The following is a 17,687-nucleotide window of genomic DNA, read 5'->3' as shown; positions in this document are numbered from 1 at the left end:
TCTATTTTTAGAATGTCTGAAATTTTCTTTTAAAATATTTTCTAGCCAGATACCAGTGGCTCACAACTGTAATCCTAGTTACTCAGGAGACTCAGATCTGAGGATCATGGTTCAAAGCCAGTCAAGGCAAGAAATCCCATGAGATTCTTATCTCCAGTTACACACACAAACACACACAAACAGAAATAGAGCTGTGGCTCAAGTAGGAGAGTGCAAGCCTTGAACGAAAAAAACTAAGAGACAGCATCCAAGCTAGGCCCTCAGTTCAAGTGTCAGTACTGGCACAAATCATTTTTCAGTTTATTTGTTTTTGCTCAGTTGTTTTACTTTTAAAACTGTATCCAGTGAAAATAATAAAAAATGTGAATTAAAAAATTTATGAAGAGCTGATGAATGATTGATTGTAGTGGTGATGGTAGGAATGATGCGGATAATAAGGATTTTTAATGAGATGCCACTTTTCTCTCAAATGCAGGGATTCCTGTGACTTCTTATATTCCCTAATCTGTAATCCCCAATGATTAAATAGAAAAAGGAAAGACCTATATATAGAAGGAGGCCCTAAAAGTTTCTGTCACTCACATGATTTCTTCAAGTTTCATTTGCATAACAGTCAAATATTTCATACTATTCTCTTTCCATAACCTAGAAATCTCTCCTCAATTCAACATCACAAGAAATGAGAGTTGCCATGTATTTCCTTGAGATGACAGCATTGCTCTAATAAAACCTTCCTTGCCTCCATCTTTCCAGTGTTGGCTCCTTTCACGTCCCAGGGGGACACAGCACTAGAGGATGCAACCTCTTCCTTTATTGACAAGGTAGAGCTAAGTCCCCAGATTCTGTGGTTCTGGTTTCACATACTAGAATTCTAAGCTGCTAAAATTCACCTGACTTCAAGTTTTTATTGGAAAGAAAAAAAAAGGCTTGAAATTAACTGAGAGCCTTAGGTTCCTAGGCTGATACATAACATGGAAAAATTGCTTCTTCAGAATGGAAAATGAGATTCCTGCAACAGAATGAAAGGTTGTAGCATGCATAACACAGCACGGCCTGTGTAAGCAAACCAAGGCACATTTGATCTTGGCCAAAAAGAAATGGAGAACAGTTAAGTATTATTAGAAATATTAAATAGCACCCATTCATTTTTTTATGAAAAGAGAGAAATGAGCAAGAATTTAACAAGAAACGCAGTACATCTCAGAATCCTTTACTAGACAAACACCTCTCCAGAAAAAGCCACTGCTGGCTTTCTCCTGAGTGCTTCCACCTTGGTTTGTGTCCAGAAGTTTGGATAGATGGTTCTGAAATAATCTTTATGAACCTGCATCCAGCCACCATGTAGATACACCCAAAAGCAAAGCCTCTGGGTATTTATCAGGATGAATGCTGGGGTCACCCTGCACTTTTGAACCAACTGACTCGCCTCTGATACACTTGGCCATACTGTCTTAAGATTGTTAAAAATTAAACATTGCCTGATCTTCTATAAAGGCTGAGGGAAAAACTGATTCTCAGGCCACCCTTGGAGGAGGGCTATACCAGGGTTACTTTGTATTTCTTCCAAACATGGCAGCAGGACCTAGACCCCAATGACAGAGATGGAATACCAGATAGCCAGCCAAAAGAGAGAATGATTCAATCAAGGAGATCAAGACTCAGTTTTGAGCACTTGCCAAAATGGGAATAGAATGGTGTGCCAGCTCAGTGTGGTACCATCTAAGCAAACCTTTCCTATTCCTCAATCCTAGCACAGGAGTAACCAGAGATGGCTACTGGTAAAAAGGAGAAGGGAGGAAGGAAGGACCCAAACATAGACCTCATTATCTGCTGCAGGTCTCTAACCTGAAACGCCAACAAGCTAAGAGGGGAGAGAGGCTTTAACTCACCCCTTTCCTATACCCAGAATGCTGTCTGTAACTTAGCATCCATCAGGCAGAAGTCCTCATGGGACTCTGAGTCCTGAGGAAGTGAGGATGAGAAGCAGATATGGTGAGAAATGCACTCAAAGCGGAAGTAGTCAGCTCCTGTCCCAATCCTAATGTTCTTCGGGTTGCTCCTGGTTCTCCGCCTTCCAAATTATCTTGTTTGCTATCCAATACCCCCAGTAAATGAATTCCTTTTCTGCTTAAATAATCCAGGATTGTATTCTGTTGCTTACAACCAAAACCACCCCTTACATAGAAGCCTGCTTGATTTCCTGTGGGCATCTGTCTTCCAGGTATGATGCCCTCATCTTCTCATGGAAGCCAAACAACATGGCAGGTAACTGGAACAAGTGGAGGTGGGTCTTGTAAAGGGCCCATTGACAAGGGTGCGGACAGGTTGTGGGGAAACTTCAAGGGATATACAGAGGCCTCTTCTGCCATTTTGAATATGCAAATTGCTCTGGCTTAATTTTCCCAGAGAGATTCTCAAGGTTAGTAACAGCATGATCCATCCCCTTCCAAACAGAGGAAGGGATCAGACCACAGGAGGTGGAAAGAGAGTCTCTCAAGAGAGGCTACATTAGGAGGTACACTGACCCTCAAGAGAATAATAGCACAGCCGGCCTGATGCAATTCCCCTATATGAACGCACTCTCCAAATCTCTCTCACTTCAGATCACCTGCCACAGGCCCAGTCGTCTGCATGTACCTGGCTAAAGACAGAGGGTGGAGGAACTGGTGGATGGCAACCCATCAGAGTTAGCCTCCTAGAAAAACAGAGTGGACGACAGAAGAATAGATCTGGGATGTGACAGAGCATTTGGAAAGCATTTGGAACCAACACCCAAGGGGGGAAAAAAAACTGTGGTGATCTCACGTGGCCACAGGAGTATTTATCTATCCAGGATGTATAGTCTTAGCTGTCTCCCAGACAACTCCAAGCTAAAAAGCCATCAAGATATTTAGCAAGAGGCATGCACATTGTTGGGGATACTTTCCTCAGTCCTCCCTCTGCTTCAAGACTGCCCTGAAGAAGACCTGCTTCTGCTTTAGCCAGTCATCCCACCACCAAGTTCCTCTCCATTCTCCAGAGCATGAAAGACCCTGCACAGACAGCTGAGGTGTTGTGGGTTGAAGCCAAATCTAGAAGTTACTGTTTCTTCCAAAAAGACAGGGGCTATGAAATCACCATGGGACCTGGAGACAACAAAGAGACATAAACCTGAGATCACAGGGCCCTCGGATTCGAGAAACAAAACAGCAGCAAACCATATAAGCCATTTGCCATTTCTAAAGCAATTGTCTGCAGGCATTTTTCTAAGAATATTAGAGGGACACAAGAGCCTTTGAAAACATAGCTTTAAAAAACTCAGTACTTAACAATATGAAGACCATACACAAAAACACAGAAAGAGCAAGAATTCTTTGAAACAACAAAAGCCTGAAAGGTTTTGATTCGAGGCCGCCATCTTTATAACACAGGTTGTCATGAGATTTAGAGGCAGATCATTGGAAAACACTAACCTGCGAGGCAGCTATTTAACTTTCCACAAATACTTATGGAGCACTTACAGTGCTCTGGCTCCTGGGTTGGTATGATAATGGAAGGCAAAAGAAATGTCTAATTAGGCCTGTCATCATTCCCCCTACAGAGGAGGGATTGAAAAGTCAACAGCTGCCACTTACTGACATGTACGAGGTGCTGAGCCAAGCATTTCTCATCAATACTTGTGCTACCATCATAGGTAGACAAGCACTATTCTTTTCACCATTTTACATTGGAGAGAATAGAAGTCAGGTCACCAGTGACAAGTCCCCCAGAAAGAGATACAATCATAAATAAATAAATAGATGCAGGACCGTGGTGTATAGGATTGTACAGATGTGTCACACTTCCTGGAATAAGAGGTCTGTGTAGGATAGCAGGTGATATGGTGGAGGAAGGAGAAATGCACATTGCTGGTGGATGTTCTATGTAAATGACTCCTCCCTCCAAGGCAGTTTACTTCATGATGTGGCTCTCTGCCATAAGGCAGTGTATTGACAATGTTTTGTCGGGGATATTGATGCTTGGACATCTAAGTCAATTGATGTATTCATTTCGGTGGTCCATCTGTCAGGAACACCAAGTTCTTCTGCCAAGGTAGATCTATAAGTCAGGGGCCAGAGCACAAAGAAGAGTATATTGTGAGATGTGTTTATAATGATATTAAAAGAGAACTATTTGTACTTTTTTTTAGATAAAAGGATGCAATTTCCCTGAAAAGATAATCCGGGGAGTACATCTGGGCTCTGAATTCAGCCTGTCGGCATCCCGTTCTGTACAGCTATAGGGTTTGGGAAGAGCTCTGAATCTTTCTCAGCATCCCAAAGATGTTGATTACACGGACTAAGAGCTTACTGGTTAGCCATTTAGCTAACATTGTCCATTCTCTCTGTAGGACAGACTGCCGGGGCTCACAGCAAAGAATTCTCAGGACCAGCAAGGTCTTCATGAACTCATTCATTTGTGGTATGAATGAATGTGTTAGCGAGTAGAGTCTTTCATGTTGAGTTATAAATGAGTATATTTGACAAGAGTTATTTATGCCTGTGTTGGTTCCAAGCCTCCTTACACAAGTTTTACAAGTAACCTAGTAACAGCACTCACAGATTTCACTCACACAAAAATGTGGTCTATGAGGAGCATATTTGAATATTTTGCACAATGCTAATGTTTTGCTCTAATTCTATAGAACTAGGAGTTTTAGAAGAAAAGTTTGAGGAAAACCAAATTCTAGAATGTTTCTGAGCCCACCTTTCTTCAGTATTATGTTAAATTCCGGCCAGCACCAAAGAAAGCCAAACTAAGTGTCATAACATAGGGATAAACTTAAAGAAGAAGTGGCGTTGGCCCCCATATCAGGAAAGATCAATGAATAAGCATATATTCATGGTTGTGTGTTTCAGTTAAAAATAGATGTTTATGTCATTGATATTTTGCATAATTCCCTATCTTGACTTTTTAATCATCTGGTCAAACACTCATTCTAAGTAAGTGTATTCTTCCATATCTACCTCATAAGGATATGGTAAGAACTGATCATAAAAACACAGAGTCAATGCTGAGCATACAGAGAGTTCTCTCGAAACAATTGCAGCTTCAAAGCAGTGACCTCAGTAGGCATCTAATCCAATAAATGTTAGCTCTTAAATTAGTAGGAGCCATGTAAGTCAGGCTCTGCCACTAATTAGGACACCTACCGAGACATTCCATCTCTTGTCCACAGTAAATGGAAGCATTTGAACTAGAATTAGTAGCACTGGAACAGAAAGCCTAGGTGTGGCCTGAGACGTTGCCTTGGAAACTAGCTCCTATGAGATGCTCATGAGTGGTCCACACTGTTAGTAAAGGAACTAGCATACAATTCTCAAATTCAAGCATGCATCACCATTACCTAGAAGGCTGTGGAAACACAAATGATGGTATTAAAACATAGAAATTTCACGAGTTTCTGATTCAATAGGCTGGGTGGGGTCCAAGAATTTGTATTTATGACAAGGTCCCTAGTTACGATGATGCCCAGGTGCATCTAGCACTTACACTTTCAAGAACTTCTCAGTAAGGACCTCTGAGCACTCTTCTAGAATGCATTTGACTAGCTCAAGCCAAGCACTGTTGTTTCTTTTCAAAATGGAGGAGCCAAGAGAAGGGCCCACACCAATCTGAGTTCTCACATTTCGATGCAACTCCCTCCACCTCTAACAGCTTTGCATCATTTTCCTTTGTCTGCTTCCTTCCCCTGTGTTCCATTTTCCTTCCCTTCTCATGGAGAAGTCTACAAGAGAAGCTTGGAGGAGGGTGAGCATGGAAATAAAACTTCAGCTCTAGTCTCGGTGTCTTGACAAGCCCAAAGACGCAAACATTACTTAACGTGACAAGCAAACCGTAAGTGCAGTAAGAAAACACAGCTAGTCAGGTAAAGAGACAATATGCACAGAACATGCTGAGCAAATAACAGCCCTCTGTGAGTCAGCATTAGCATAATTACTGAACATCAGTAATTGCTGAAATTACGTTCACCAGGATCATTTGTAATTCTAAGTGAGAGGCCTCCTCTATGTATTCTCCCAGCAGGAAGGCGAAGGTAACTCACCAGCTGGTGCTAGATGCTCAGAAAAGCACCAGCCATGTCCCAAAGGGCATCCCAAGCGTAGACTTTAGATGGAGTGTCCTCATCAGGTGGGAATTTCTCCACCTGGCCTCATTATCTTTTCCTCTAGAACTTGACCCTATTTCACTTCCATCCAGCATGCCTGGTCAGCAAGACACAGTTACATAGTGTAAGGGGAAGAGTTTATACAGGAATCATAACAGGAGCCGGTCATCTGCCCAGGTGAGGCTCTGTGTGTGTGTGTGTGTGTGTGTGTGTGTGTGTGTGTGTGTGTGTGTGTGTGTGTACACCGTGCACCAGTACTAGAGTTTGAACCCAGGGCCTCTCAGGGCCTGAGCACTGTCTGTTAGCTTTTTCACTTAAGGCTGGTGCTCTACCACTTGAGCCACATCTCTACTTCCAGATTTTTGGTGATAAGAGTCTCAAGGACTATCCAGGCTGGCTTTGAATGGAGACCCTCAGATCTCAGCCTGATGAGTAGCTAGAATTTCAGGCGTGATCCTTGGGCAGTACCTGGCTCCAAGTGGAGCCTTTGGAGGTTTTCTTGTTTGTTTCTTGTTTGTTGGTCAGTTGTGGGGCTTGAACTCAGGGGCTGGGCGCTGTCCCTGAGCATTTTTAGAGATATGAGTATCATAGATTTTCCTGCCCGGGGTTGGCTTTGAACTTCAGATCTCCACCTGCTGAGTTGCTAGAATTATAGGCATGAGCCACAGGCATCAGACTGGGCCTTTTGTTTTAAAAGTAGATTCAACTATGGAGCTGCAACACAATACAAAATGCAAAGGAGGCTATAACGCCTTCTCATTCCTAAGAGAGAACAATGAGCTTGATTGGCCACGAACACACCTTGCAAAGTATAACAAGAAGAACCTTTAAAGTCTAATGCCATGGGGGTCTAGCTCAGAGACGGAGCTGTGCAGGTCCAGAGAAGGAACTGCATATCGAGTCCATGTGAGCAGATTAATATAGGCCCTGAGAGTTCACTCCCATTGGTCCCCTTAATTACCAGCACTGGCATGCAGGTGATGGAGAAGAGAGTGCTCATGGGAGCCACAAGAGGATCCAGAGCCTCCCACAGGAAAAGAGGAACTGGAGTAATTGCGGCTAGATGATACACCTTAACAATGTGTGACTTAGGGTTTTAAAATCGCATCATAAAGCAAATATCTCTCCATCTCCTCAGGCAGGAAACCTGCAAGTTATCCTCATTACTCTTCTCCTTCTCCTGCCTTCCACCTTGCACAGGTACTTAAGCTGTGTAAGCACTTTTTTTTTTTTTTTTGCTTATATTGTTTACTGCTATATTCCCCAAGAGCCTTGAACACCTGAATTAATAAACTGGTTGAATAAATCAGCAAGTCCTGACAACTCCACCACCATAAAGCCCTTGTGCCTACCTGCCTTGCTCCAATGTCATTTCTAACACCCTAGTTCAAGTCATGGCTATTTCTTCCCCAGTCAATGGCAATGAGTCCCCCACTTTGTGTACATGACCTCCTTTCTCACCCCCTCTGAGTTGCACCCCTTCTCAGAGGCTAGCTAATTTCTAACACCCTGAGCTGGTGACACATCTGACTGCCATAATCTAGATGTTTCCCATAGCATCCAAAAGCATGTCATAATTTCCCTTTGAGCAATAAAGGCCTGCATGAGCTTATTCCTGTGTTTGCTCTGCATTAGTCCTGCTATTCAAGGTCAGGACATCTCTGATGGCCTCTCTCCCTTCAGCATTACCCCCGTCTTTTCTGGAAGACTTTCCATGACAATCCCAGCCCAATACATCCTTCTTCATGCCGGGTCTGTCTCTGTCCTACACAAGTGACATTTAGCCCGTACCACTCAATATCACAGCGTGACCTTTGGTGGGTATTACAAAATTGCTAGTGCAAGCATTGTGTATTCCAAGCCTTAAAATTGCTCCTAACTAGAAACACATAACAAGCTTGCTTGTCAGTCACTCTGAGTTTTGTCTCCACCTTACAGGTGAAAAATGACTTCCAAGGGAAAATTAGCAAGTCTCAGAGATTCAAACTCAGGACTTGAGACTCTAGCATCCATAATATTTCCATGTGGCTTCACTTGCCTGGGGATGCCTTGCTCTTCTAAACAGCCTTGCTTAGTGCTTCTCTGCCAAGCAAAGTGATACAGGACTAATAGGTGATTCCTACTTGTCGTGTGCTTATACTATTTTCCATACTTCATAAGTGGCCATCATTTGATTCCCACAACCTTGTGAGATGCCCAAGAATTCTTTCTTCTAAAGTACACAATATGAACTTCTGAGGCCACAAAGCATTCAAAATAATAGGGCTGGGATTTAAAGTCAGGTATTCCAGACTCTGCACCTATAACCTTAACCAATTGCCTCTGTAATGGGCCCCTGAGGATGGCTGCAACTAGGACGGTGACCACTGCTAGAGCTAGAAAAAGGGCCTTGGTGAGATCAAACATCCACGCCATCCATAAAATATCTGTCCGGGAGTGACAGTTGACAGTTGATAAGGTTTGACATTTTTAAATCAATTTCTATCGATTTCTTGCTCCTGCAAAAAAGGACAAGAGTTGATGGATACAGCCAGCACTTGGTGTGCTGGCAGCGGCAGGGAAAGTAGGCCATGAGCTAGCTCTGCAGAGGACAGGAGGAGGAAGGGCGGTGGCAGCTGCCACTGAGAAGAACCCTTGCCTGGCGGAAACCTGCTTCGAGGCACCCTGCCCGTTGTCAGGTGAATGATGAATTCTGCATTCTATCAGCGCCTGTATTTTGTCCTGGCAGAAACAGCGGTCTGTGCCTGGGCACAGGCAGGAGGTTATGAATATTTATGTGGTCCACACTCAAAAGTCTCATTTTCACAAACACCATGTTGATGGATTTAACGAGTTAATCTGAGCGATTTCCACATCCTTGTGGAGGCAGGCCGGTGAGAGATGAACGGATGGCATTCCTGTAAATGCTACCAGGCGAGGAAATGTGTGCAGAAAGCCATGCTTATCTAGAAAACATACTCTTGCGTGTTTCAGCCTCCAGCCCATGAGATGTGCCTCTCAGTGTGCTGTTGGTGAATTCTGTGAGGCATGCAGCTTGACCTGCACACCTACAGGCAAGAAACAAATGTGTCTGAGAAGTCACTGAGAACCAGTGGTTCTTGCAGAGCAAAAGCGGATACACTGCCCAGCAGTGACAGACCCACAGGAAGCATGCTCCCAATCCTCCATGGGTCAGACACTCGTCGCTTCTCCATCCTGACGGTGGGTTTGTACAGATGTGCACCCTGCACCAAACTGATGTACCATGAACTTCGCCACATCGGGTAGGATATTTTATAGTTACTGTAGCTCAGCCAAGTTGCATCTGTTAACTGTGAAATAGGACGGACCACATGGAGATAGATGGAATCTGGCTCTACTCTCGCAGGTACACAGTCGGATGGCAGAGGGCAGGCATGAGCATAAAGACAACAACGGGCTTCAAAAAGCATCTTGGCTAGGCACTGGTGGCTCATCCCCATCACCCTAGCAACTCATGAGGCTGAGATCTGAGGATTGCAGTATGAAGCCAGCCCAGACATAAAACTCTGTGAGACTCCTAGCTCCAGCTGACCAGCAAAAAGCCAGAAAGCAAGGTTGTGGCTCAAGTGGTCCAGTGCTAGCCTTTTGCGAAAAAGCTAATCAAGAGCTTGAGTCCCTGTGTTCAAGCCCTAATACCAACACAGAGAGAGAGAGAGAGAGAGAGAGAGAGAGAGAGAGAGAGAAATCATGTGGTAGGGACCTTGCACAGTGAGCCTGGTAAAGATAAGGACTTTTGCTAAGCACTCTGAGCATAAATGGAATAGGATTTCCAAAGGCCATGATGGAAGACAAGGAAAATTTCAGGAAAAGTCATAATATCATAGTTAGGAATGTCTCATCACACAATTAGCCAAAAGCAAGGTTACCAAAAATGGGGTCACGGGAGATGGCGTGATCTCATGAAGAGCCTCTGAGGCCAGATTGTGATCTGCACACGATTTCATGGGCAGTAGGGAGCCCTGGGAGGTGAGAGAGTGAGGGAGAACTAGGAGGGAGTTCATGAGTGCGATCATGATGGCTGTGTGTGAGATGAAAGGATTCAGGGACTCGAAACTGGAGCTGAGCATGACATATAAGAGCTTGTTGCTATTGCCCAGCTTTGGACTTGGTTAGCAAGGACTTGGTTCCGATCGGGGAGGGCAGGGCTGCAGGAAGAAAGTCTCCTGTTCGTTCTCATTTCGGGCCACCACCTTTCTCCTTCTCAGTTTCTTCGATATTATGAGCTCTCCTGTTTCTGTTTTCTTGGGAGCCTGCAAGGTTATTCCTGCCACACATTCTATCACTCCAGCAAAGCATTAACAAAAGCCATCCATTCATCTGCTGACTCCACAGAAATCAGTGAGCACCAGATTCAGCTGAGGAAGTTGCAGGGGACAGGGGAGGAGGGAGACACTCTCCTGATTACAATATTTTATCCTCCGGCATTTGCCACCACCTATATCAAATTTGCTAACGTGACCAAAAAAAAATCTGCCACTGAACTGTGAGGACTCTTGTCTCCCAGAAGTCTAGGCTCTGTAAGGGAGGGGAGGCTGACTGTCAAAATGATAGATTTTTGGAGGAAGCTGATTGAAGGCCTAGGTGGGGAAGATGGGTGGGAAGAGGTTGGGAAGCCAGAAGACCCAGAGCAGGCTCCAAATTCACTGTGCTGTAATAATCACTCCCAAGATCCAAGCTTTAGATGGGGAGAGTCAGAACAAACGGCACAGTCTCTGGTAATTCCAAGGCACCATCCTCCTCACACTCCAAGCAAAGAGAGAGCTCTCTTATTGCTCAAGGGGACCTTTCCCTCTCCCTCTCCTTTTCCTTCTCTCCCTTCTTCCCTCCCTTCATCCCTCCTTCCTTTCTAGCCCATTTCTTTCCCCTCCTCCCCAACCGCTGGTCCTCACAGTTGTTTTCCATGGACCAGGACTGGCGTCTGACTTGTGCATCTTTTCTTTCGGCACTTCACACAGGCCAGCAAAGGCAGCACGGCAGGGCCGCCTCCCCACAGCTGTGATTTCAGTCTGCTGGCTGAGCCCACACAGCTATGGAAAGTTTCCTGCAATCCTGTGCCTACTCCAGCCCCTAAAGGGCTCTTCTGTCTCAGCTAGCTCTGTAGCCACCCTACACAGCTTCATCTGGAACACTTGGATTTGGTGGTTCCCTGTAGCATCTCCACTGGCCTCAGTTCCCTCTTATTCCTCAGATAATGTCCTGCTCAGACAGCAATGCACCTGTTCCCACCCAGGCCTGAGCCTCAGGACTCCCTGCATTTACACCCTGCCCACATATGTATAAGCCATGTGTGCATATATAGCTGTATGGCATGCATAGCTCATAATCTACATGCAATGTTTGCATGCCCCCATATATATATATATATATATACATATATATAGTATACTATGAATGTCGGCACATATAATATGTACACACACAGCACACACTTATAAATACCCTATGAAGACTACCCATACACATATATACAAGCCATGCACACTGTGCATGTATGCACAGTTTATACATGCCATCTCGCACATATGTTTATACAACATTCATATCCCATTTATATACTCCACACACTGGTTATATACCATGTACACACATACACACATACACACACACACACACACACACACACACACACAGCATTCACCAGAGGAGATTGTTCCTTGCTAGACATCTAAAAACTCATTTCTGTGGCTCCTTTTTCAAGCACACTCAAGACTTTGCTTTATAAATATGGGGAATTCCAGCTATCAGATAAAGAAGAAGGCCACCATGGGCTCACCTAGGAAAGCAACAGGACAAATATGGACTTCTTTAAAACAGCATTGCACTATGTACAATGTACAGGCTGACCTTGATCTCAAGAGCCTCCTGTCTTGGCCTTTCAAGTGTTGTAATTATAGGCACATACCACCACATACAGCCATTCTGACCCCAATGGTGAAAGACAACCAGAAATAGAAGATCATACTGGAAACCATGCCCCAGTGGCTCATGCCTGAAATCCTAGCTACTCAGGAAGGATCGTGGTTCAAAGGCACCTGAGCAGGGAAGTCCATAAGACTCTTATCTCCCATTAAGCAGCCAGAAGTACAGCTGTGGCTCAAAGTGCTAGAACACCAATCTTGAGCAAAAAAAAAGCTCAGGAATAGTGCCCAGGCTCTGAGTTCAAAAAGAAAGAAACACAAAATCATGGTGGGCCTGGGTACTGAGGCCAGCAACTGCAAGAGGTCCTTGTCTTCCTCACCAGCGCTGGGCTCCCACAAAGAGACTAACAGAGATGACATTTCCACAGTACTAATGCCAACACAGACCCAAAAGGCAGACTGAACACAGCAAGCCAGGGTCTAGAAACTGCAAGGCATAAAAATATCCCAGAATCGGGGGCCAGAGGCAGGATCCAGGCCCTTGTCCTAGAGAAGGGCCTAAGACCCCAGCAGTTCTGGAGTCGAGAAAGATGGTGAAGTCAGAGAAGACAAAACCTGAGGCACGTGCTCCTGGACCAGCAAAGAACCAAGATAGAGGAAGACAAGCTGACTTCAAAGATTGGGGTATAGTAGCCAGAGAGCGGCTATGGAAAGTAGGGGCACATGCTATTTTGAGAAGAGCCCTCCATCATTCATTCAACACATGTTTCTCCTGACCTACTACTCTGTGCCAAATGGTACCATGAGGCTTCTGTTATCATAGATTTTACCAGTTTTCCATGCAAGTCATATGCCTGTCACTTAATGACAAAGAAAATGTTCTGAGAAATGTGTCATTAGGACATACCCAATGAAGAAAACATTGCAGAATCTGTTTCTAGAAATCCAGTGGCAAAGCCTACTACAGAAAACATCACAGGTTATGTTTATACATACTGGTGTGGCAGAGCCTAAATGATGCTCCTAGGGCCACGAGGAACAAAGCCCTAAGAGATGAAAGCCAGCATAGGCTGCTCATCTGAGATGGCGTACTGTCCTACAATAATTTACATTGGTAAGAGCTCACTCCTAAATAACAGTAAATAGAAGGGTAAAGACTAGTAAGATACAAGAATGTATAGATGCTATGTAGTAGGTTTGTTTAAACCAACAGCACCGTGTGCACATGAGTGATGGCCAACCGGTGACATCCAGGCAGCTTCTATATCACTAAGGAGTGAGAATTTTTCAGCAGTTTATGGACATGACCATATGCACAGTGAGAGGAGGTCTGTGAAGGAGTTCAATTCTGCCTCGAGGCCTCTCCTGCAAGAGCTTCTGTTACCCTCCAACACCACACACAAACCCCGGAGTTACTCCCAAATTACCATAGGTTCTCTCAGACTCCATCTTCCTTTCCCCCTCATAGCATGCCAATCTTGTTCCCAATTTAGCCCTCAGAATAAACCAGGCTGTCAGTTTGCTATTCCCTAATCCCATCTCATCATGACAATTGAAACTGATGATTGCAATATGGCTGAGTTCCCTGTTCCACGGTCTCTGGTGCCATGGAGAGCTGATGACAGCTCACAGAGCCAAGGCCAAACAAACAGCAGCACCTCCTGCCTGCACTCTGGTCCAGGTGATTTCAATGAGCACCTACAGAATCCTTGTGCTAGCAGACAAGAGCCAGTCCTATGCAGGGGGAGAGTAGGACAGGGGTGGGGACGGGGGCTGTCCTCCTGTTACAGTGGGAAATGCAGCCCTTAATGGGTTATTCCAATGAGACTGAGGGAAACACACCTGAAGTGGGTGGAGTCTGGGGGAAAAACAATCAGAGGCACCTTCCCAGGAGAAGATGCCTGACCCAAATCTTGAAGGAAAGGCTGAAGGAAGTGAACCACTGGAAGACATGGTAGGAAGAGGAGTCACACAGAGAGGGTGGATGGCAGCCACGGCACAATGAGCTAAATTATGTAGTCCAGGGCTTCTGGCGCTCATGCAAGGAGCCAAGTGTGGCAGGACCTAAGACTGTAAGGGACCCCAGGGCCAGTCCCCAAACAACTTAATCAGCCTGACTACTGTCTGAGTTGATTCCAGAGCTGATGGGCCCATCTCTGAGGGATGATTTACAGAGAAGGAGGTGATTGCAAGTCTCAAGGAGAACTAGGTCATCCAGATACAAGTGGTGAATCCCTCCTAGCACACATGGAATCGTGGTATCCATAGCAGGCCTCACAAATGTCTTTTTTTTTTCCTAATGAGCTATCCTTGCTCTTAAAGTTTAACAGCCAGTGAGCAAGACAAGCAATGCCTATAAAGATGCTAGCCTATGTGCCACATGCCTTATAAAAATAATGATTTAAAAAGGGTTAGCTTTATGCTCATATCCAACGTAGGTATAAGAAAAATCCTCCAAAGAGAATGATGGAAAATTAGATTTCTCTGGCATGGTGGCAAAGAGCATAGCTTTCTAACAAAGCCTTCTGTGCCCTGTTAAATCCCATTTCAATCACTGGTGGGTCATACTACATTGTAACCCATGCAGGTGGGCACATTTGTTGGCCCAATTTAAGCAGAAAGGATTAAAAGAACCTGGTGACCCGCCCACATTCCTATCCAATTTTGCCACCTGCCACCCTCCACAGACATTGGAAAAGTGACTCAGCCTTCCTAGACGTGAGTTTGTTGTGACCAGTTCATCTTGGCTGGCCTAGAAAATTCTAAGGTTTATCATGGAAAGTTAATTCTGTGTCTCATCACAGAGCTTCTTGTTCCCATAGTGCCTCAGGCTCTTGCTCAAAAGCTTTTCCTTTCCATAATATGTGAGTTCCTACTCTAATGTTTCTTCTCCTTCCCATAATGCACTGGGTGTATACTCAACCAATGAAAAGAGCTAGGGTGGCATGGGCACAAGCCAGCAAGCAATCAGTATACCTCCAAGGGGAGGAGAAGTAGGAGGAGCTCTGTAGGATAGAAACTGCCCTCCAGAGGCCTCCAGAGGCCTCCTCTCACTAGCACTCTACCACTTTGAGCCACAGCTCCACTTCTGGTTTTTAAGTGGCTAATTGGAGATAAGAGTCTCACAGGGACTTTTATGCCAGGGGTGACTTTAAACTGTGATCCTCAGAGCTCAGCCTCCTGAGTTGCTAGATTTACAAGTGTGAGCCACCAGCACCTGGCTCTTTCCCGTCTTTTCTTTCAAATAAACTTAAACTCTGTTTACCTTAAACACCTTTCTGCCTTTTTAATTCTTTAATGGGCAGAGAAAATGAGTCCATACCCTGTAGAAGGCATCATTAACATGCCTTCACCTCACTGCCTTAAGATTCTGTTATAAGGTGAGAAAATGGAGAAGCCACATTTTGAGAGGTCGAATCTTGGAGTCTTTATTTAAAGGCTGGTGATTGCGTCGTGGATTCCTATCTCAAAGACTTAGCCGTCAGCAAATACACTTAAAACTGTTAGGAAACTGTGCCATGAAGGCCAGAGAGGAAAGAAAGAACAAAAATAATACCAACAAACCAATTCAGCTCCAATGGAGGCGAAGCGGAACACCATGGTGACAGGAGAAGAGACAGGACAGGAACACAGAGACACGTGGCATGGTGTAATGGCACCTGAGCTGGCACTGACCTAAATAGGATCAGGTCAGGCTGCAGGATCACAGGAAACTCCCAGTCCCAGGCACTGGATTGACAGGTTTAGTAACCTACCAGCTAAGTGCCTGCCCCTACCTCTAGGAATTCAGGCATGACCATCACCTTGGAGGCAGGGGCTTTACTTTCCCCCACCATGAAGACAAGATTCTAGACCCTACCATCTACCATGTGGCCAAGATGGTGGTGGCCAGACCAGATGTTCCCAAACAAGAGGCACCAGGATAACTGTCAAAAGTTACTTGGACTCAGCCTCCTTACTTCAATCCTTCCTGGGCAATAAGGAAGAAAATCACTATCCCCACTCCCAGCCCTCTTGGGAAGAGGCTTGTTTGCAGGAATTGTTCAGAGCATAACATTTACTGAGCTTCACTGCACTCATGGGTGAGGCACCCATTGACTCTCCCTTCAGCCAAGTGGTGTCATTCTCTCCACAGAGTTATAGATTTGTTGGGTAAAAACCAAACTCAGATTTAAGCAAATGTGACTTGGAAACAAGAAACATAGTTAATCCTAGCAGCTTGAGCACCTTCCCCAGTCCTTCTCCCACAGGGCCTTGAATTTGGGCTTGGTGTACTTGTTCAATCACTGTTAAAGCTGGAATTTTGTTTCTAGTCTAGTTATTGATCCTTTGCCAGGGGACCCAGTGACAGAGGGGAGGTGGGAGACAAGTCTCCCAGCAAAACTCTCAGATTGCTAAGGTTCACAACTGGCCAGGGACAACAAGACAATACATCTGCCAAGCAACACCTGAACCCATGGCAACCGCTTCTGGATCCTTGGGCTTTCCCCTGCGGTGGAGACAGCACCCTGGAAACCACACCTCAGCGAACTCAATCAATTCCTGTTAACATTCTCACCCCAGACACACAGCTTTGAAAAAAAAGAAAAAAGAAAAAAAAGCTGTGTTAGGCAACAGGATCAGCCTTTTGCTGTCGTTCATTAAGGGTTTAGCAGCTCGGTATTGATTTCCTTGCAGCTGCCTCTGAACTTTAATTCCAGCCATAAGGGAAAAAAGAAACAAAAACAAGGCTTTGTCTGCGACATTTCCTGTCCAAGTGGCAGGTAACAACTATTCCTGGGATGCTGACTTCCCCAAAGATGCTACAAACCACAGGATGCCAGCCACCATACCTTGTCTACTCCAGAGAGTGATTTCCGTAGCTGCAGGAGGTCCTTTCAAATGTAAGCTACAGCCCTTTCTCCTTACAAGTCAGCAGTGCCTTTAACACCTAGCCCAGTGGTTGAAAATCCAAGAAACACCCTATTTCCTCACACTGATTTTCAGTCACAGGTTTAAGGAGGTCTTGTTTTGTGTTGATATCCCGAGTGTTGCATTCAGATTCCTCTTGAACGTTAATTCCTGGGGACTGGACAGGACCTTAACCACACAATTGTCACCACTACAACTCTGCTATTTTATCCCCCTGTCCAGTATCCTCACCAAGGGACCATGCTAGGCTGAGTTGAGGTCCTCCAAGGACAGAAAATTCACCCCCTCCAGTAGGAAAGCTTCTGCATCTCAGGAAAGCTCTGAGGGGTTGAAAGCTTTCCATAGTTTAGACTTAAGACTCTGCCTTCCTGAAACATCCATCTTTCCACTCGGCTCTCAGCATACGGCAGCACCTAGAAAAGACCAGGTCCCTTATTCATGGTTGAGAGCCATGCTTCCTGCCACATCTAGGCGCCCAACGTTGTTAAATTCACAAGTAAGTCACTGACCAAGATGATGCGTTGAGCTAGAGTAATGTGACAGGAATGTACAATCCACAGTACTACGTAATAAGGCAGACAATAGTTTATCTGTGTTCCAGTATCTTGGGTCTAAATAAGATATGGCCCACTGTTTGTTTCCAGGTATGTCGGAAGGTCTAAACTCTGGGTCTAGAAAGACAACAGGGACATTTGCTGAGTATTGAAACCCTTGATGGGATAAGAGCTGAACAGTCCATGAGAGAGAAAGAGAGAGAGAGAGAGAGAGAG

The sequence above is a fragment of the Perognathus longimembris genome, chromosome 6 (assembly GCF_023159225.1).
Source record: "Perognathus longimembris pacificus isolate PPM17 chromosome 6, ASM2315922v1, whole genome shotgun sequence".
Taxonomy (NCBI): Eukaryota; Metazoa; Chordata; class Mammalia; order Rodentia; family Heteromyidae; genus Perognathus; species Perognathus longimembris.
Note: the sequence above shows the minus strand (reverse complement) of the source record.